Source organism: Mastigoproctus giganteus, chromosome 9 (genome assembly GCF_048544385.1).
Source record: "Mastigoproctus giganteus isolate SK-2022 chromosome 9, ASM4854438v1, whole genome shotgun sequence".
NCBI lineage: Eukaryota > Metazoa > Arthropoda > Arachnida > Uropygi > Thelyphonidae > Mastigoproctus > Mastigoproctus giganteus.
Genome location: NC_143583.1, coordinates 113,674,407 through 113,695,880, shown reverse-complemented (window position 1 = coordinate 113,695,880; position 21,474 = coordinate 113,674,407). Strand labels below are relative to the sequence as shown.

At 37.8% G+C, this 21,474-nt stretch overlaps 1 protein-coding gene across 1 annotated transcript in view; it reads left to right on the top strand.

Annotated features, from left to right (window-relative positions):
- The first annotated feature begins 8,195 nt into the window (after positions 1-8,195).
- Positions 8,196-21,474, top strand: part of LOC150080653 (uncharacterized) — a 213,155-nt gene continuing 199,876 nt past the window's right edge. The window contains exon 1 of the mRNA XM_090381862.1: positions 8,196-8,353. The gene's annotated coding sequence lies outside the window, so the exon portion shown is untranslated. The remainder of the gene's footprint in view (positions 8,354-21,474) is intronic.

The window sequence follows — 21,474 nt, the reverse complement described above, 5'->3', positions numbered from 1 at the left end:
TTAGAACGTCAAACTGAAATCAAAACTATTCTCCTTGCAAAGATCCGTGATTCTTACAATGCTCCGTGCCTGCAGGACTATCTCAACTGATGCCCTGCAGGTCATAGCTGGAGTATTACCTCTGGACTTGCGCATTTTACATCGTGCCTTCTGCTACTTTCAAAAACATCAGACCTCCATGGAATTCTATTGAATACAGAATGATGTTCTTGCAGACACCAAAGTTGAAAAACCCAGATTGGTCTGCTTTAACAAAAATTTGGCAAGATCATTGGAATACAACCCCTAAAGGCAGAACTACATTTAAATTTATACCAGACTTCTCGTATACTGCCAACAATAAAAATTGCCTATGGTTCTCTCCAAACCTCTACACATCATTTATCATAACTAGACATGGCTCTTTTAACTCCAAACTCTTTCAGTTCAGAATAAGCAATACCGATTCTTGCCTTCGGGTCCAACTTGAAGACTGGAACCACCTGCTCTATCACTGCCCGCTTTATGCTGACCTACGGAAATCCCTACAAGACCGTATAAACACCTTCTCACCTGGCAACGAAAAACAATTAGTAGAATCTGCCTCACACCTTGGAATGCTACAACAATCTGCTTCTGATTTATTTGCTAGAAGAAAACTGCTGTTGGCCAATCCCGCTTCAGCTTCACCTCCTACGGTGCCTCTAGAACTTTAATAATGTCAGCCTCAACAGCGAGCAGTGTCTTGCAAAGATAAAATATTGTCACATTGAAAGCTCTTAGAAGATCACATAGATCGGGTTTTTTTTTCTTTTTTACTTTTATCCCCTTAGACCTGGGCCACCCAGGATTGCTGGCACCCACTGGTATTGCAATGCCTCCAGTGGGTGCTGGATTTGTCCAATCTTGGACAATTCACTTTTATTTTTTTATCTATTTTTTTATTTATATTTTTTAATATATTTTATTTATTTATTTTATTTTATTTTATATTTACGATCATTACTTATTTATTTTTTTTTTCTTCTTACTTTTATTTATTTTTTTTTCTTCTTACTTTTATTTATTTTTTTTTTCTTCTTACTTTTATTTATAATTTTTTATTATTATTTTATTTATTTTTTATAATTTTACTTCACCTTCATTTTGTTTATTTATTTATTTTATTAGTAATTTCTTTTTTTTACTTTGTATATATATATATATATATATATATATATATATATATTATTTTATCTTTCTATTGTGGTTTATTGTGTTTATTTTCTTAATTACGGGTGTTTTCTACTCATAGGTATTATGGTTAATACATTACTGGTCTTTAAGCTAGCCTAAACTCGGTTATCTTAAATGCCCAGGGCCTATTCATTTATTATTTTTCAACTTGTTACGTATTGCTAAAGAAATTGTCATATTAATTATAGATGAAAAACTGTAGCAATACTACTTTATGACAAAATGATAAAATATTAAACATTTTTATACATTTATTGTATTACATCTTTATACATATTTGTATTACATCACATGGTCGTCAATCCCCTACTTCATCGGGGGCTTTGAGCGGTTTGACGGTCCATTCGATGTAATGCATTACTTACTTACCCGTTTCTGTTTGTATCTATCACAGCTTTGCTATTTTGTCCGATACTGAATTCTAAGTTTCTTTTAAATTCCCATTTTTGTCCCTTTCCCATTGCTATTAGTTAAATAGGTATTTTTTATTATAAATTTATTATGAACCGAATTAATATCCCATAATTTCTACAGCAACTGTGATAGAATACACAAAGCCCAACGGGTGAGTTTTTTAAAAAATTACAATAACTTTACTTACTTGATGTGTATAAGTGGAGGTCGTAGTGTCGAATCAGGAAAGTTTCCCATCCTACTTGATGTGTTTCGGTGGAGGTCGTCGAGTCGAAAAAGGAATGTTTCGCACCCTTAACTTGTTTTATAGATGGCTATTTTTATGGCTTTGTCGCTTTAGCGTTTCCCTGTGTTCCGATGGTGTTTTGGCGGAAGTCCCCGAACTTCAGGCCAAGGTCTATTATGGTGGTTTTGTGGCAGGTTAAATGAATTTATTTAGTTGTGTATTTACAATATTTTTACATTTATTTTATGTCTCACCTCGGACAGTGCCGGTACCGCTTTTCCAAGGCGTAACAGCACTTGTTTGTCCAGAGGCAAAACTATATACATATATACAGCCTCTTACTATGGGAGAGGGGGGGGTTTAATTTTGGCAATAGGTTGTAGTGCAGTCAGGCGACGAGCCTCGCCTGAGTGCAATAAACCTAGTAAATAAGGGGATACTCTTCTGAGTAATTACTATTATATTTTTAGTTGGCTTTTGATAAAAGTATATGGGTCTACATTGGGATGGTGTTTTCTAATATTTGCGTATATGGCAGTTCTTACGTGATATCTACTGTATTGTTTGGGAATTTTGTTTCTATCCAGCGTTATAATGAGTTTTTTAATGGCTATATTTCCACTATTTATATTGTTGCATATTTGTAATAGTCTGTTTGTCTGATTTCTTATGGTATTACCATGTATATGCTTTGCTATGTTACTTTCCCAGTGTGTGAGTTTTATTGTTTCGAAATTAAAATGATCTCTTTTATCATGGTGATGTGTATATATTTTGTCTGGGTGGATGGTAATTTCGCTGTCTAAGTAGACAGCTTTTAAGTTGTTATCCGGATTTGTACATTCTATTTTAAGGTCTGCTGGGTAATAATTCTTTGCAATATTTATAAAGTTGTCATGGTTGAATACTATTACGTCATCAATGTATCTGTAGAATTTTAAACTGTCCGTAATGTTACTTTCATAATGGTGTAAGTAGAGGTTAGCCATGGCACAAGAACTGCTGGATCCCATAGCTATACCCCTGCTTTGTAAATACACTTTGCCTCCCATTAGAATGTAGTTTCCTTTAGGCTAGCTTAAAGACCAGTAATGTATTAACCATAATACCTATGAGTAGAAAACACCCGTAATTAAGAAAATAAACACAATAAACCACAATAGAAAGATAAAATAATAATATGTACTCTGTTCGTACCCGGGCATTGCTAAAACAGCTACCGGGACAACAGAAAAATCTAGAAATAATTTAAAGAAAAACCACTATAAAAGTATATTAAAAGTAAAATACAACATAAATTATCATATTACTAAAGAATAATATATATATATATATATATATATATATATATATACAGTAAACCCCCGCTATTCGCGGTATCTGTATTTGCGGTTTCGCGTATTCGCGATCGCCGATTTAATATAAAATGAAACCTAAAAAATGGGAATTTTAAAGCGCCGTGAATATTTTCCGCCATAAAAAAACATTGGCGTGGCTAAAATTATCTTTCCCGGTCAAAACAGCGCTCAGTGGGTGGGGGGAGAGGGGTGACAAAATCGCGAGCGTGAATGTTTCTCGCTAATCCTTGTTCAATATGTGTTATGCGCTTGTTATGGAAGGTTTCGTCGTTTGCTTTTAATTTATATACCCCCAAGGGCTCACATCTGGTGAGTATGGGCTTGGCACACCCAGGGTCCTGAGCTGGATATCATCATTTTTCTTTTTCTTGGTGATTCCCTTCTACTTCTCTCTCTCTCTCTCTCTCTCTCTCTCTCTCTCTCTCTCTCTCTCTCTCTCTCTCTCTCTCTCTCAGGGTAACTGGGGAAATTTTTTTTTTGGCTGGTGCAGCATAAGCCTCGGGCTTCCTTGCACCATATGGCTAATAATAATAATAATAATAATAATAATAATAATAATAATATATGCTTATAAATTGAATAAATTTATCAATTTATAAATTGATATGCTTAAAAAAGTGATAAATCTACCGTTTTGTAGTGTAAAACAGACTTTTTCGAGTGTGTTAACGGAAGAAAGTGACTTTATTGTGGACAAGTTCTTTCTAACCCCTACAAAAATATGACTACGAATAACAAGAGAAATGTGAAAATATCAAAGAAGGTGATGACATTAGCGAATAAAATTGAGTTATTAGATAAAATTTCTAGTGATGAAAGTGTCTCCTCAGTGGCAAAACATTATAAAATCAATGAGTCAATGGTACGATCAATCAAGAAATCGGAAGAAAAAATCCGCCGTAGTGTCCGTGAAAACGCGCTAATTGCTTCAAAAATTTGCTCTGTAACTCGTGATGTTAAATTAGAAAAAATGGAAAAAGCTTTAAATCTGTGGATAGAAGACCGAACTCAAAATAAAATTCCGTTAAATTCACTCATCATTCGTGAAAACGCAAAACTCCTTATCAACGCTTTAGCGAAACTGGTGATAGCACTGGCGGGATAGGTTTTTTAGCTAGCAAAGACGATGGTTTGAAATTTCTAATAAATATTACATTTAATATTAAATTGTTTCTTATTTTCATTTCTATGCCTTATGCTTGCATTTCACTATGTACTGTCTATGTACATAGTCATATTACGAAGGTACATATAATACATAAATAGACAAAATTTTAGACTAGTTTTTCTTATATATTTCATACTTTGGAACGGAACCCCTTTATTACTATGGGAGCCATAACTCAGTATTCGCGTTTTCGGTATTCGCGGCATTTCTCAGGAACGTGACCCCGCGAATAGCGGGGGTTTACTGTATATATATATATATTATTTTATTTTATTTCTTTTTTAATACTGTTTTATTTTATTTTTTTCTACTCTTATCTATAAATTTTATCTTAGTTTATTGGACAATACGAAATTTTTAGAAATCTTCAAGTACCTTGTTAATAGACTAGAAAAGAATAGCGAAAGCTTAAAAAGCGGTACTCACCTTGAAATTAATCTGCGTGGTTAATGTTTAAGTTGAATTGTTAAATTGAAAAATTAAAAGGGAGGGAAGTAGGTAAAAGTTGACTGAGTTAAATGGGCGCAAGGAAACAGAAGTGTACACATCCAATCCTTGGTTGTCATCGATATAAAAGAAAGAAGAATAATTAAAAACTATGTAAGTGAATCCGGTGAAGCCAATAGTCTTTACGAGGACTTTCGTTAGTTAAAGAACGTCTTCAGTTGGCAATGTGTGAGGAGAGAACGCGCATGGTATTTTAAGAATAAAAATTATACTCTTGTGATGCCTTTTTTGACATGTGGGAACTTTAATCTCGAGAGGTTCCAAATTGGGGAAAGATTGAAGGGGAGTTTAGAATTTTGAGGTTAGAGTGGTGCTTGTACCATTCGATAGATTTCGGTTTCGATATAGATTTCGGCCACATTTTCCGAAATCTACCTAGCCGCCATTGAAAGCCAAATTCTACACCCCTTTCCCCCTGAACTAAAATTATACATGCGCTATGCCGACGACATTCTTGTAGTAGGCAACAGATCCATTATTAATAACCTCTTCGTAAAACTTAACTCTGTACATGATAGACTTAAATTCACCCTTGAAATTGGACAGAACAATCAGATAAATTTCATTAATCTCACTATCTATATAACAGGCACAAAATTAAATACGAAAATTTTCAGGAAAAATACAAACACCGGTAAATACTTACATTTTGCTTCTCAGCACCCTCTAAACACTAAAAAGGCAGTTTTATATAACCAAATTCACAAGGCACGAAAGTACAGTTCCTCACCCACCAACCTTCACAATGAAATACAGTATATTACCGACAAATTTATATCCAGAGGTTACCCCCACCAACTCATTTTAAATACAATCCTTAACGCTAAAAATAAAATTAAATCTACCATCCCAATCAAAGACAAAAATAAAACTAACATCCGCATAGTCCTCCCTTACCACAATGAACTAGCAGGACAGTTCCGACGCCTATTTAACAACACTGATATCTCCCTTGTTTTTTCCACCTACAACAAATTAGGATCCTTCTTCAGCACCTATAAAGACACATACAAATATTCTACAAACGACCTTAATAATATTATATACCTCATTAATTGTCAACCAAACTGCAACACATGTTATATCGGAAGTACCACTACCAAATTTGGCTCATCAAAAACATCCAACACCCGTGCATACTACCATTTCCATAGTCTCACGTCTAACCAATCTGTCACAGAACTTACAACTCATGCCCAGACTCACAACCACAACCGGCTCATCGATTCTGCCATTTCCATCATTAAACTAAAATCCAGCTACAGGATACTTCAATATGAAGCTCTAGTTATCGAATGGTACAAGCACCACTCTAACCTCAAAATTCTAAATTCTAAACTCCCCTTCAATCTTTCCCCAATTTGGAACCTCTCGAGATTAAAGTTCCCACATGTCAAAAAAGGCATCACGAGAGTATAATTTTTATTCTTAAAATACCATGCGCGTTCTCTCCCCACACATTGTCAACTGAAGACGTTCTTTAACTAACGAAAGTCCTCGTAAAGACTATTGGCTTGCCGACCGGGCTAGCCGAGTGGGTAAAGTACCTGCCCGGCAACCCAAAGGTCGCGGGTTCGATTCCCGCCTCGGGCTTGGATCAAAGTACTGCAAAAACCTTGGGAGGTGCAATATGGCCACAGAAGCCGATACGCCAACAACTACCAAATCAATCAATCAAACTATTGGCTTCACCGGATTCACTTACATAGTTTTTAATTATTCTTCTTTCTTTTATTTCGATGACAAACAAGGATTGGATGTGTACACTTCTGTTTCCTTGCGCCCATTTAACTCAGTCAACTTTTACCTACTTCCCTCCCTTTTAATTTTTCAATTTAACAATTCAACTTAAACATTAACCACGCTACCTAAGTAAACCATTGCAGATTAATTTCAAGGTGAGTATCGCTTTTTAAGCTTTCGCTATTCTTTTCTAATCCTAGTTTATTTTATTTTACTTTTTTTAACTAGTTTATTTATTTATTATTATTATTTTTTTAATTATGATTTTATTTATTTATTTTTTCTCTATGCTGATACCCTAAGTTTGGGTAATTGTGGGTACGTGATTTGTTATCACCCACTGGTGCCAAGAAATCCCGTACTGTCTCCGGTGGGCGCTGGACTTCGCCCCCTTCAGAGCAGACAAAGATTATAATGATCTATCTCCACTTGGCTAAGGACATATCTAGTTGTAGCCCACTTCCTCGTGGTTTTGACGGGCACCGGGCTCGCTTTCCAGAAGATCGCCTGCTCGGTGGCAAACAGACCCGAAACAACACAACACATAATATACGCAAACATAACACTACACGTTTCTGACCGCTCTACAGAGTTTTGTATCATCACAGAGTAACATGGCGGAGATTATTATTATTATTATTATTATTATTATTATTATTATTATTATTATTATTATTATTATTATTATTAGCCATATGGTGCAAGGAAGCCTGAGGCTTATGCTGCACCAGCCAAAAAGACTAAAAAAATTTCTGAACTACCCTGAGAGAGAGAGAGAGAGAGAGAGAGAGAGAGAGAGAGAGAGAGAGAGAGAGAGAGAGAGAAATAAAAGGGAACCGCCAAGGAAGAGAAGAATGATAATATCCAGCTCAGAACCCTGGGTGTGCCAAGACCACACTCACCAGATGTGAGATGAACTGATGTTCCTGGAGCCGCTGTACAGAAGATACTATACATGTCTACATGTCTGTAATGTGACCATATTTTCGAGCATCTTAAATCTACTACTGTAATGTGATCTTTTTTGGTAATTCTTATAACCACTTATAAGCTATAAATGTTCCTTGTACCTCTCCGAAATTGAAATTTCTCGGTGTCTCCTCATTTAATTGTTATACTATGATACACCCAGGGGCTTACATCTGGTGAGTATGGACGTGGCAAACCCAGGGTCCTGAGTTGAATATCATCATTCTTCTCTTTCTTTATGATTCCCTTCTACGTCTGACTCTCTCTCAGGTTAACGCAGAATTTTTTTTTTTTTTTTTTTTTGGCTGGTGCAGCATAAGCCTCAGGCGTCCTTGCACCATATGGCTAATAATAATAATATCAAATTTTGTTCCCCTTCATCGCAAATTGCACGAGTTTGCATCCGTTTTCTACGTGTTCTGTTAATTTTGTCGAGAGTGTAATTTGGAAGCACATGTAGATCATGACGTTTAACGAAAATTCTAAGTTCGGTTTTTTGATATTATTTCCACAGTTTTAATATCTGCCGCTAGGAGGCCGTGCCCTATAGAAAATGCATTTTAGAAAGTCGTAAACAGTGGTGAGAGAGAAAAAAGAAAAAAACGGAATAAGAAACGCTTTTAAGTTTCTCAAATTTATGTGTATTCGCGTGTTGTATGTGTTTTCATTATGTTCTGAGATTTTTGCGTTTTGTAGTCATGTGATTATGAAGAGCATTGGATGCGTATTCCGACTAAGAAGATTAACTAAAATGTAAGAGCAAGTGAATTGTTTATTTAAGTTTTTGAGATTTATTATGAAAGAACGCTTTTATAATAAAGTATGTAAAGTGTGTATCAGCCTGCAAATCACAGTATCTATTCGATTTATTCTTTGGTTTTGATTGCAACCTGTTTCGTCCATTTGAACTATTTCGCTGTTGTGTGATATGAATTATTTTTGTGTAGTATAATGATGTGCAGTAAAGGATCCGTTATATACTGCTGTTCAAATATTAAATAATTCTAAAAACGATAACGAATAAGTAAGTAACTAACCCATAAATGAACGGCGATCACGTTTATTTTATTCATTTGATAGTGTTTCTTGTTTTCGTCTGAGTTTTGGGTCCGAATCAGACTGTTTTTCTAGTGTTGGCGATATGATAATGCTTGTAATTAGCATTAGTAGAGGCATGTGATGCAAGAAAGCAAGCTTATACAGCATCAGCCAAAAAAAAAAACTTCCCATTTTACCCATCCATTCGCTCCAAATGTTTATCCACTTCTTCCTTGAATTTATTTAAGCTATCAACTTCCACAATGACAGATGAAAGTTTGTTTCAGCAATCAACTACCCGCAGCCTAAAAGCAAATTTGCACACATCTATTGAACAACTGTCTTTCCTCAATTTCACTTTATGCCCCCTCAGGTTTGTAATCTGAGCAAGAGGAAGAATCCCATCAGCATTGAGAATGCCCAATCCATTCAAGACCATATACACCTCAATCAGATCACCTCACAGGTGTCTAGTCTCCAGACACTGCAATCTGCAGAACTTAAGCCTTTCTTGGTAAGAGCACCCTATTGTTCCCCTCGCCAGTCTTGTTGCCCTTCTCTGCACTCTTTCTAGCAACTCTACATCCTTCCTAAAACGAGGCCTCCAGATCTGTATGCAGTACTCAAGGTGTGGCCTGACCATTGCCTTAAACAAAGGGATAATCACCTTTTCCCTACTAGCAAATTCCTGTATATCACCGATAAGACCCCATAACCTGCTCTGGCAACCTGTCTGCACTGCTCAGAAAACTTCATATGTGACTGCACAATTCCCCCCAGGTCTCTTTCATTTTCCACTACCCTGAGTGTAACACCATACAGTTAGTATATTTCTCTGGGTTTACTGCTACACATATGCAGTACTTTGAATTTGGCAATGTTAAACTTCAGTTGCCACTTTTCAGCCCATCTGCCCAACTTTTCCAGATCCTGTTGCAGTAGCATACTGTCATTAACAAACTGCCAACCTTCATATCATCTGCAAACTTCGACATTAAGCCTGATATACCCACATCAATATCATTAAAAAAAAAAGAGAGAAAACAACAATGGACCCAACACTGATCCCTGGAGACTCCACTAATAACGTTAGTCCACGAAAAGCAGTGTCCATTGATTCCCACTCTCTGTCTTCTCCCACTCAACCATACTTTTATCCTGTTAAGCAAATTATTGGCCTTATCCATAATTAGATATAATTCCAATCCAGTCCTGTCCAGAGTGTGGATAAGTTGTTTACCCTTTGTGAATATACATTTGATATCCACTTCTGCTGGATCCCAAGCCACATCAGGATCAGCAGAAATGATCTGGCAGATGCTGCAGCCAGATCAGCACAATCCCACAGCAGTCACAGCCCACTAGTCCCCTATACAGATTATGGGCAAGTGATAAGAAATGCACTACACACCCAGTGGCAACAATTATGGCACGGACAGTCCACAAACAAGTTGTATCAAATTAAGCCTGTAATCCAAAAATGGCAGTCTAGTCTGTGCAGGAGTCTTAGAGAGGAAGTTGTTCTAGCCTGCCTCTGCATTGGACATAGTTGTCTGACGCACTCTTTTCTGTTGAGGGTTGATGACCCTCCTATGTGTGAGTACTGTGACACCCTTTTAACTATTAGAGACATTTTAACCGAATGTCCACGTTCTAGACATGAACAACATATATCTTTTGCTACTTTTTACCATCTGACTGAGCCTTATATGCTCAGTCAGATACTCTCTGACAGTGACCACATGTCAGCTGTTTTTAACTATTTAAAACTGATAAACTTATTTACATCATTTTAACATATACTCTTTTATTACATTTTATATATCATTTATACCTTGTCGACTGCTCTTATACATATTTTTGTACAAATCTTTTTTTGATATAGTGACCAATATTCTAGGGTAACTGTAATATTTTAACGTTTGTTTCTGTACTTTTAATGTGCCTACTCATTTATCCTGGTTGGCGCATTATAGCCTAGGTTGCTGTTGTGCCAGTAAAACCAAACATACTTTTATCCATTGTAGCAACTTGCCCTTAATGCCATACTGCTCCAATTTGTACAGTAGTCTTCCATGTGCAACAGTATCAAAAGGTTTTCCTGAAATCCAAGTACAGTAGGCCCTCAATTTAACGGACTAATTTGGGGGAAAGGGGTGTCCGCTATTGCCGAAAGTCCGTTAAATCGAATGTATTTTAAAAACATATATTAATAATGGACTTAAAAGGTACAGGATGTATTAAAATGTTATTATAATGTATAAGTGTGAATAAAATATTATTATAATGTACATTGAGTAATTTATACTAAAAGATCTGTTAAAAATATAAAAATAAATTTATGACAGTAACCAAACTTTATTTTAACTAAACACATCAAAAACTATACAATGGAACTAATGGAGTATTTCCACCACTTTTTATTTTTATTTTTTTTCCCCTTAAAGCTCACACAGAATTGTTTTCAATGTGAACATTAGTTTTTTCATTTAAATCCATTTTATAGGGAAAAAATACTTTAAAATTCTTAAACTCCATTGAAAAACAAAAAGGTTAAAAAAGATACATAATATTCAATATTAATATTAACTTAATTGAAAGAATCACAATTTTCAAAGTCAGAAACAATTGTCATATGGAGGGAGAGGTGTTAATTCTCTGCTGGTAGAGGGTTTTGGTGAAACAGGTCCAGTTGATGAAGTGGTCTTGAAGAAATCATCAAGCTTCAGCTTCATTTAGGATGAAGTGCAACTGATTCTTTGTCATCATTATCCTCTTGTTCTCCATGAAGAACATTTTCCGCAATCTCTCCCTCAGATAGCCCGGATCATCTTCATTATTTTCGAGTCATTGTTCCACATCATTCTCGGTTGCATTTTTGTTGCTGGCCCTCAGAACAGTGTCCTGAAAATTAGACACCTCAACTCCTTCAAAGTCCATTTCAGGTTCTACGTCATACAACAGCTTCTTCCAAGCATTGGCCAAGGTTGCACATCTTTCCATGCAGCTCCTAAGTTGAAGATAGCAGATCTGATGTTGTATGTATGTAAATTTTGCAGTGTCCTGGTGCCTCTTATATCTTCTTCTGTTTCTTCCAAAACAATCATCACCTCTTCCAAAAACTTCTTCTTATACAACCTCTTACAAGCAATGATTACATTACACCCTGATTCATAGGCTGTATCAGTGAAGTAGTGTAGGAAGCAGAAAAACACATTTAATTCTTCCATCCCTGCTAACTAACTTCTCAGCATTAGGGTGAGCAGGGTGCATTATCTAGCAGTAAAACAGCCTTTATTTAATTAGAAGGAATTTTCAATACATCTGTCTGATAGCATCACACATCAGACAGATATACTGTCTGATGTGCAATGCTATCAGATATAAATAGGTTCTACAGTTTTCCTTTAGGACAGAAATTTTTTGCCCATTAAATCCAAAGTCCATTAAATCGTGGTCTGTCAAATCGAGAGCCAACTGTATATGATATCCAAATTATTTTTTGCATCCAGTCCCTTTGTGATCACACCATAGTATCCAATCAAATTGGTTACACAAAACTTTCCCTTAAAAAACCCATGCTATGTCTGACTTATTAAGGCAGTCTTGTCTAGATGCGGTGCCGGATTAAGATACAGGCTAGCAGGGCTCCTGCCTGGGGTGCCATTCTTTGAGGGGAACCAAAAACAGAAGAACAACGAGGCAAAAATATATATATTTTCATGTAAAGGGCACCGAAAAATCGTTCTACCCGAGGCACGGAAACACCTTCGTTCGGCATTGTCTGGATGATCCTGCAATGCTTCTTTAACGAGTAACCCCATTATTTCCCCGGAACAGAATTTAAACTAACAGGTCTGTAATTACTTGTGTCACTCTTTGATCCCCTTTGTGAATTGGAGATATATTTGCACATCGCCAGTCCGTGAGGACCTCCCCTGAGTCAAACGATTCTCTCATAATTATGGCTAAGGGTTTGCTTACTTCCTTTGCCACCTCATTTAATATAACTAGATAGACCCCAGGTGCCTTTCTTATGTTTAACTTCAACAATTTCTCCTCCAGCCTACAGTCAGTTATTATGAAATCATTTAACTCCCTGTTAGAGTTTAATAAGCTTCTGTTCTCCACATCCCTACAGAATTCTTCATGTGTGAATGTAGCTGCAAAAAACTCATTCAGTTTGGCAGCTATCTGAGCAGAATCATCTACAGTCAAACCATTGATATCAAATGGACCAATGTGATTCATCCCCTTCCTTAGATAGTATGAATCAGAGCTGTAATACTCAATATGTTCTACGTTGATAATAATATGCATCCTATGCATTTTTGAGGTAATTTATATTGAGGTAAACTCCTCTTATTAATTTACTAATTTTACAGTTTACATAATTAAAGAAGTCTTTGCATCCTTTGCCAAAGATTTCTCGTAATCTGCCTAGCCTCCTTTGTGACTTTATTACAGATTAGTTTATATCTCTCATAGACTTCTGTTTCGCCTGGTATATGCATCCTATGCATTTTTCTTCTTTGCCACAAGTCTCATTAGTTCATCTGGCATCCATTTGGGCCTGAACCTTGAACAGTATTTCTTGGTATGAAAAGTTATGTAGCTTCCAAGGTTAATTACTTGAATGTTACCTATTTAGAATTTGCAGTTGGTAACATCATCAATTGGTCCCACTGTACTGAATTTAAAAAATCTCTGAGACCACTGTAGTCACCTTTACAAAAACAAAAACCCTTCCCCTTACCCCTGATAGTAGTTACATCTATGAGTAAATCCCACATCAGCACATTGTGATCATTGCCAACTAGTGGTTCCTTTATCTGTAAATTCTTAATGCATGAATAATCACTGCTGATAATCAAATCAAGAGTATTATTCCCTCTGGTTGCCTCTTGAACTTTCTGCTGTAGAAAACAATCATCCAATAAATTCACAAAAGTCTTGTCTTGCTAGTGTCCGAGTGACCAATCCACAAGTTCCAGTCAGTATATGGAAAGTTAAATTCCCCATTATAAGACATTCTGATTTACTGGCCCACTCTATTTCTGAGTATAATTGTTCATTGTACTCATCAAAGTCATTAGCCCTATAACAAACTCCTTCCCTCATTTTTTCTTTCCCAATGCTGATGTCACCCCAAACTGACTCAACACTGCATTGTCCATCTAGGTCTCCTGGATGCACTTCCTTATATTTTGTGTGTTTCTTAATTAACAGCATAATTGTACACGTTGTTGTGCATTAGCATTAGTAAAGGCATATGATGCAAGAAAACAAACTTATGCAGCATCAGCCAGAGAAAAAAAAAAAAAAAACTTCCACTTCACCCCTCCGTTCATTCAAAATACCTGTCCAGCTGAGCCTTTATTTAGGCTATCAACTTCCACAACAAGGGATGGAAGTCTGTTCCACCAACCAACTACCCGCTGGTTAAAGGCAAATTTCCGCACATCTATCCTACATCTGTCTTTTCTCAATTTGAATTATGCCCTCTCAGGTGATTATTCTGAGCAAGAGGCAGAGTCCCATCAGCATTGAGCATGCTCAAACCATTCAAGGCTTTATACACCTCAATCAGATCACCTCACGAGTGCCTAGTCTCCAGACACTGTAATTTGCAAAACTTAAGCCTTTCTTCGTAAGAGCAACCCTTTGTTCCCTTTACTAACCTTGTTGCCCTTCTCTGTACTCGTTCGAGCAGCTCTACATCTTCTTGAAATGAGGCCTCCAGACCTGTATACAGTACTCAAGGTGTGGCCTGACCATTGCCTTATACAAGGGAATAATCACCTCCTTATCCCTGCTAGAAAAATTCCTGTATATCATGATAAGACACCATGGGCTACTCTTGCAGCCCATCTGCACTGCTCAGAGAACTTCATATCTGCCTGCACAATTACCCCCAGGTCCTTTTCATTCTCTACCACTGTCAGTGTAGTACCACAGAGTTGATACGTTGCTCTGGGGTTACTGTTTCCCATATGTAGTACTTTACATTTGTCAATGTTAAACTTCATTTGCCACCTCTCAGCCCATCTGCTCAATCTTTCCAGATCCTGTTGCAGCAGCATAGCATCAGTAGTGTCCTTAACAACCCTGCCAACTTTTGTATCATCTGCAAACTTGGACATTAAGCTTGATATACCATCATCAATATTATTTATAAATGCGGAAAACAATAATGGACTCAACACTGAACCCTGAGGGACTCCACTAATAACATTAGTCCACGATGAGCAGTGTCCATTGATTATCACTCTCTGTCTTCTCCCCCTCAACCACCCCTTTATCCATAGCAGCAATTTGCCTCCAATGCCACACTGCTCCAATTTATGCAGCAGTCTTCCATGTGCAACAGTATCAGAAGCCTTTCTAAGATCCAAGTATATAATATCAAAGTTATTCCCTGCATCCAGATCTTTTGTGACTGCATTATAGTATCCAATCAAATTGGTCAGGCAAGACTTCCCCTTAACAAAACCATGCTGTGTCCGAGCTATAACTGAAGTCTTGTCTAGATAATCCTGTAGTGCTTCTTTAACCAGTGCCTCCATTAATTTTCCTGGAAGAGAAGTTAAACTCACAGGTCTATAATTACTTGTGTCAGCCTTTGATCCTCCTTTGTGAATTGGGGTGACATTTGCACATCTCCAGTCTATGGGTACCTCCCCTGAGTCCAAGGAAGCTCCCATAATTATGGTTAAGGGTTTGCTTACTTCCTTTGCTACCTCCTTTAATATAACTGGATAGATCTCATCCACTCCAGGTGACTTTCTTGTGTTTATCTTCATAGACATGTAGAATATCTTATGTAAGCCGGCACCTGAACGTCAATTCATCCCACCTTCGTACACTGTGATGATTACAGAAAGCACTGTAAAAAGCCAGAAATGTGTGTAATATTATGTTCGTGCAGTGTGTGTGTGTGTGTGTTGTTTCTGGCCGTTTTGTCACGAGGCAGGCGATCACCTGGAAAGCCTACCCAGTTCGTCTACACCACGGGGAGGTAGGCCACAACTATGCATGTATCGCGACCGCCCTCCGAACGCTCTGGTTTACCAGCTCTTACTGCCCTAATATCAGAGCAAAAAAAAATAATAAAAATAATAAAAAAATAATAAAATATATAAATGTAAGAGGATAATAAAAACTAGATAATAAAATCCTGTCCATCGGGCAGCACACACCCAGGGAACCAGCAAAAATAAGTAAATAAATACCAATAAAAAGTGAAAATAATAAAATAAAATTAAATTAAATAAAATAAGTAAATAAATAAAATAAAATAAAATATAATAAATAAAAAATGATAAAATAAAAATTAGAAAAATAAAAATAAATAAATAAAATATAAAATTTAAAAAATAAAAAGAGAAAAGAAAAATGAGGGGAAACAAAAATATATATATATATATCTCATCCCACACTGGCCAAAAGCCAGTGCCAGCAGGGGTCTCCACCAGGAAGGCTAGGAGGTATTCCTTAGTTGAGTGAAAAGAATCTCCGGCGATCAAAGGCATGACGAGCAAATTCTTGCAGGGACTGGAAGTTTTCTGGGTGCTCAGGAAGTCCGTCTCATTTCCGGGGACAGTGATACTGGTGGAGAGAAGAAGGTTCTGTCGAAGATCTAGGTATTGATGACAGTGGTATAAAATATGTTCTCAGTCTTCTGGGTCACCACAAGAACAGAGAGGTGATTCAGCAAGGTTGAAAGTTGCAAGTTTGGCATTAAGGGAGCCATGACCAGAGAATAAGTAGAGGGTGTATAGACCAGGATGAAACCATTTCTGAGTGGACTCTAATGTGGCAAAGGTGACGTTAGGGATGAACTTTAAAGTAACAAGTCCCTTAGAGGTAGCGGACCATCTGTCTTGCCAGCTCTGCATCAAAATATTCCAACAGCATCTTTTCTCCACCTTGGGATCCACAGTGACATCGATGGTAATGCTAAGAAAGGTGACAGGGACAGCGTGCCTAATGTATAAGCACAGGCCTCGATACATAAGAAAGAGATCGAGGGGCAGACAGCCGTTAAGGACCTGTAAAGCAGGAGTAGACACAGTCCTAAAGGCCCTGCACATTGCTAAAAGCATTTTATGTTGAATGCTGTGAAGTTTAGTTCGTACTGAAACCTTAACATGCCAGAACCAGGCGGCTGCACCATAGGAACAAATTGGTAGAAACACAGCTTTGTAATATAACCGTAGAGAATGAGAATTAAGACCTCAAGATTGTTTAGAGACACAGAAGTGAGAAGGTAAGTTTTTTGACTTTCTCTGAGAGATCTTCGAAGTGTTTAGTAAATGTAAGTTTACTATCAATGATCAGACCAAGAAATTTTAGAGAAGAAACCATGGAAAGTGATTTGTTTTGAAGTTTTACAACAGGTGGCCGTGAAATATTAAGTGAACCCTTAACCAGCATCATTTTAGTTTTCAATGAGGATATGGATAATTTATTTGTGGTGGACCATTGAGAGAGATTTGACGTGACTAAGTTGGCAGTACTTTCAAGGGAGGCACGGGAATTGCCCTGGATCAGCAGGGTGAGATCGTCTGCATAAGCCAATTTGGAAGTATAAGGAATAGTTTTAAAGAGCCATTTGTCAAGAATGATGTTCCAGACAAGTGGTCCAAGAACAGAGCCTTGGGGGCAGCCCCTAGTGACAGAGCAGGAGATGGAATTAGATCCAGAAATAACAGAAACTGTATGGTTTTCAAAACAAATTTCTTAAAAGGTTATAGAGAGGAAGAGGACAATCGGCAGCACGTAAACGAGCAGACAAACTAGACCACCATAACAGATCAAACGCCGCAGAAAAATCAACAAAAATAGCAAGAATGTATTTAGAATTTGCAGAGTTAACTTGAGAAAGGAATTCAACGACTGCTTCTTCAGTTCCTCGTCCAGTTCGGAAACCATAGTGATCGTCTGATACAAGAGAGGTGTTCGCGAACAGTGAAGTGAGTCTTATAGCAATAAGCCTTTCAAGTGTTTTGGTCAAATGCGATAACAGAGCAAAAGACGGAAGGACTTGCCACTTTGGGTGTTTGAAGGTTTAGGAATTAGTTTAAGAAGAGCTGTCTTCCAAATAACAGGGAATGTGCTTTCATTCAGACATTTGTTGAATAGAGTTGGAAGAACCGTTGGACGTAGCTTGTGTAATTGTTTGGTAAAGATGCCCTCATGAAGGTCGAGGCCCAGACAACCAGAGTTGTTAATTTTTAGGACAGCTGTGTCCACCTCCAGCTGCGTAAATGGCTGAGATTCAGAAGTAGTAGTGTAGGAGTTATTGAGCTGTCTTATTTGTTGATGAGTAGTCAAGTCATCCTCTGGGTGATCTGAAGGAAGCAGATTGTCCAAGATAGTGTTGATGGTGTCCTTCCAAGCGAGAGTTTCGGTGCCATTTGCGGGTATCGACCAATAAACAGTAGGGGAATAGGATTTGTTCTTCGTAAGGCGAAAAACAAGGCCCCACGGGTCCCGTAGAAGTACTGGTTACTTCTACGGGATTCTTCTAATTGCCAGTAGAAGTAACCAAGTTCTGCCAAGATTTTATTTTACAGGCAGTGATGGTTTTGACGTATTGTCTTTTGAGAACCTGATATTCTGTTTTAAGACTTTCGACGTCGGGAGGTGGCCAGTTCTTGCGATGTCATTGGTAAGTACGCCTAGCCCGATGCACTTGCTGACAAAGCAGAGTAAGTTCTCTGTTCCACCATGGAGTGGGATGGGAAGACTGAATTTTCTTTTTGGCTGCTTTATAGCAGGCGTGGCTGAGAGCATCATTAACATAGGAAGCTAATTCAGAAGCTGTAAAGTGATGGATGAAGTTTATGGTTTCAATTGGGAAATCAGTGTTGATTGAGTCATTAAACCGGTTCCACATGATGCGTCGCAAAGAAAATCTTCTAAAGTCCTGTAGTGGAGGATTATATGATTGTGCAGAGCAAGTCACGGAAAAGGTGATCATGCGATGGTCGCTTGAGCAAATGTTAGTATTTACTGTCCAGTCATTAATGTTTGAAGAAACGATATAAGAAGTAGCAGTGATGTCTATATTTGATTCGCTATTTAGAGAGCTGAAGGTATAAGGTGAGGCCGGGTTTATTTAGAACCGTCAGCTCATGTTAAAGGAGAAAGTCTTCTATGAGTGAACCCTTGTTATCAGTATGGTCGGAGTGCCATAGACTGGATTTGGCGTTAACGTCTGACATTATAATAAGTTTGGCAGTACCTACCAAAGAAATAACTTGTTCGAGGTAGGCAAGATGAAGTGTAATGTCAGAAGTTGGTGGGCAGTATAGTGAAACTAGAAAGTAAGAGCCACGAGGAGTAGACACACTTATGATGCAGACAGCATGTTGATTAGTAAGACTAATTATCTTGACTATGTCCAATTTAGAATTAACTATGACGAAGACCATACGTAGTTCAGCATGTTCCGGCTGAATGACCCTAAAAGAGATAGGGTATCCGGTTATTTTACCACAGAAATGGTATGGTTCTTGTAAGGCTATAATATTGTATTTAATTTCATCGGTTACCTTTCGGACTTCATCGGCCACCAATCGTGACCGCTGAGCATTCAGTTGAAGCAGGCTAAGTTCAGAGAAGGCCTTCGTAGCCGAGTAGTCAGGAGCGGGAGTGCAGTAGCACACGCTCTTTGAGTTGACCGGGGTTCAAGCCTCCTGACTGCTGAATACGGTCGATCTGCCAACCCGCATTGGACCAGCATGGCAGATTATGGTCCATTTCCCTCAACATGAATTGTTGAGGAGGCTTCCATCCTCAACAATTCATGTTGAGGGAAAGGTCAAGTGCAGCCATTATCAACCCACTGCAATTCTGCAGTGGGTTGATAATGGCTGCACTTTACCTTTTAAGTTCAGAGACTGATTCATCTGCAGTTGAAGAACTGGTAAAAGACAATGTATCCATAGTTGGTCCGTTGTCTTACAAGATCTATGATACGCAAAAGTTCTGGGCATTTGTAGTCAAGAATTGCCTCATTCGTCAGCGGTCCTTAATCGTGCAATCTCTAGAGCTCTTTTATATTCATGATAGTTAGGATCGCAGATGGAGTGCCGAAAGTCTCTTTTACGCCTCTTGCAATTTATGCAGCAGGCAGGCTCATCCTTATGAGGGCATTCTGCATGCACATGACCACTACAGGCGCAATGTCCACAGGATGGGGAGTTATGGGTACACTATTGTGTTGTGTGCCCATATCCCAAGCACAAAAAGCACTTAGTAACTATTGTAAATGGCCTATGCCTATGTAAACTACAAGCAAGAAATATTCTGTCTATTGATGAAATACACCTGTAAATTTTTGGGGGGGAAACTGATTACCCAGTGTACCAGTGACAAGGACCTTGACTTAGTTGTGAATCTGAATGAGGTTTCTTTCTTAATCTCCTCCATTGTAAAGTCATAGTCAGCTAGATTTTTATTGTACAGTTCTTCTATTATGTCCTCCTTACTTACATCCTTGGGCACACCGTAGATAATTATGGAAGGGTTACTTTTTTTTAGGAACTCCTGTAGAGGAACTCCCATAGGAACTCCTGCAGAGGTCAAGGAATCAGATGTTGACATACTATTTAAGGCCAACTTAGAGGCTGTTTCCAAAATTACGCTTTCATTGCGTGCTAATTTGATTGATTTTATGTTGACTGTTTTAAATTCTGTCTTCAAAGTATTGGTTACCAAGGTTTTTACATCTTTGCATTTTGCACTTTCCTATCAGCAGGGGCGGCCTGAACTTCTGGCTCTTGTACATAATTTGTTTTATTTGGAGTCATTGTGGAAAAGGTTTGTATTATTTTGTCTAGAAGATTAGCTCGCATATTTATTTCATGATTAGTGGCCTTCAGTACTTCATTTTCTATCAGGAGGGCTGTTGTTCCTTTCTCAAGTTTGGACCATTTGTCCATAATAGCATATCCTGCCTTTTTAGTTACTTTATTGGTCTCTCCCAAAACAAAGCTCCTCATATCTTTACGCATTTTTGAAATCACCTCATAGACCAAAGATGCGACCTGAGTAACATTTTAATTCTTCAGTCGTTTTGTTATTTTCAGAATTTGCGGTTGTCCCAGCTTTCTGATCAGTAGATAAACCACCAGCAATATCTTTCTCAGGAGACGATTGTGGCATTTTGGGAAGCAATAAGGGGGTGCTGTCATTTCCTCCGTCAGACATATCGGTAATTTTTCTGACACCAGAAAACTTCCATTATTTCCATCCATACTGATTCCCTATTCCATGTTATCCAACACAAATTCAATATTAAACTCGGATATGCTGTCCAGAGAAAAGAAACTATGTAATGGTACAGTAAAGGTGGCAGTTTAGTGTAGTGATCACACAGTACGGGATTAGACAAGGAAATTTGTCAACCTCATTTGTTTATAGCACATATGTCAGACAAAAGGCTAACTGAAGGTTTGCTTGCTATTATCCTACAGTGTCCGGGGGGGGGAATAAATAGGACGCTTTAGCAGACTATAGATGTCCAGTCAAGGTCACACAGCTTGTTCTGCTACATGCGTGGGGAGAATTGTTGGAACAAATGGACAATGGCCGAACACGCTGGTAAAGCAATTACAGCGAAGAGCATGCAGAAATTTAAACAGTACTTATCTTTTGTCCATTCTTAAAACTAAATGGTCGCATCTGGCATTTGCACGAGTCCTTCTTGAAGTAGTAGCATTGAAAGGTAACTAAATACTGCTTCCTTAATAAACAAAACTAAAAATAATACGGAGCACAGGTACATACAACCGTTCACATTCGTTCCCCTAGCGGGTATCTGTGTT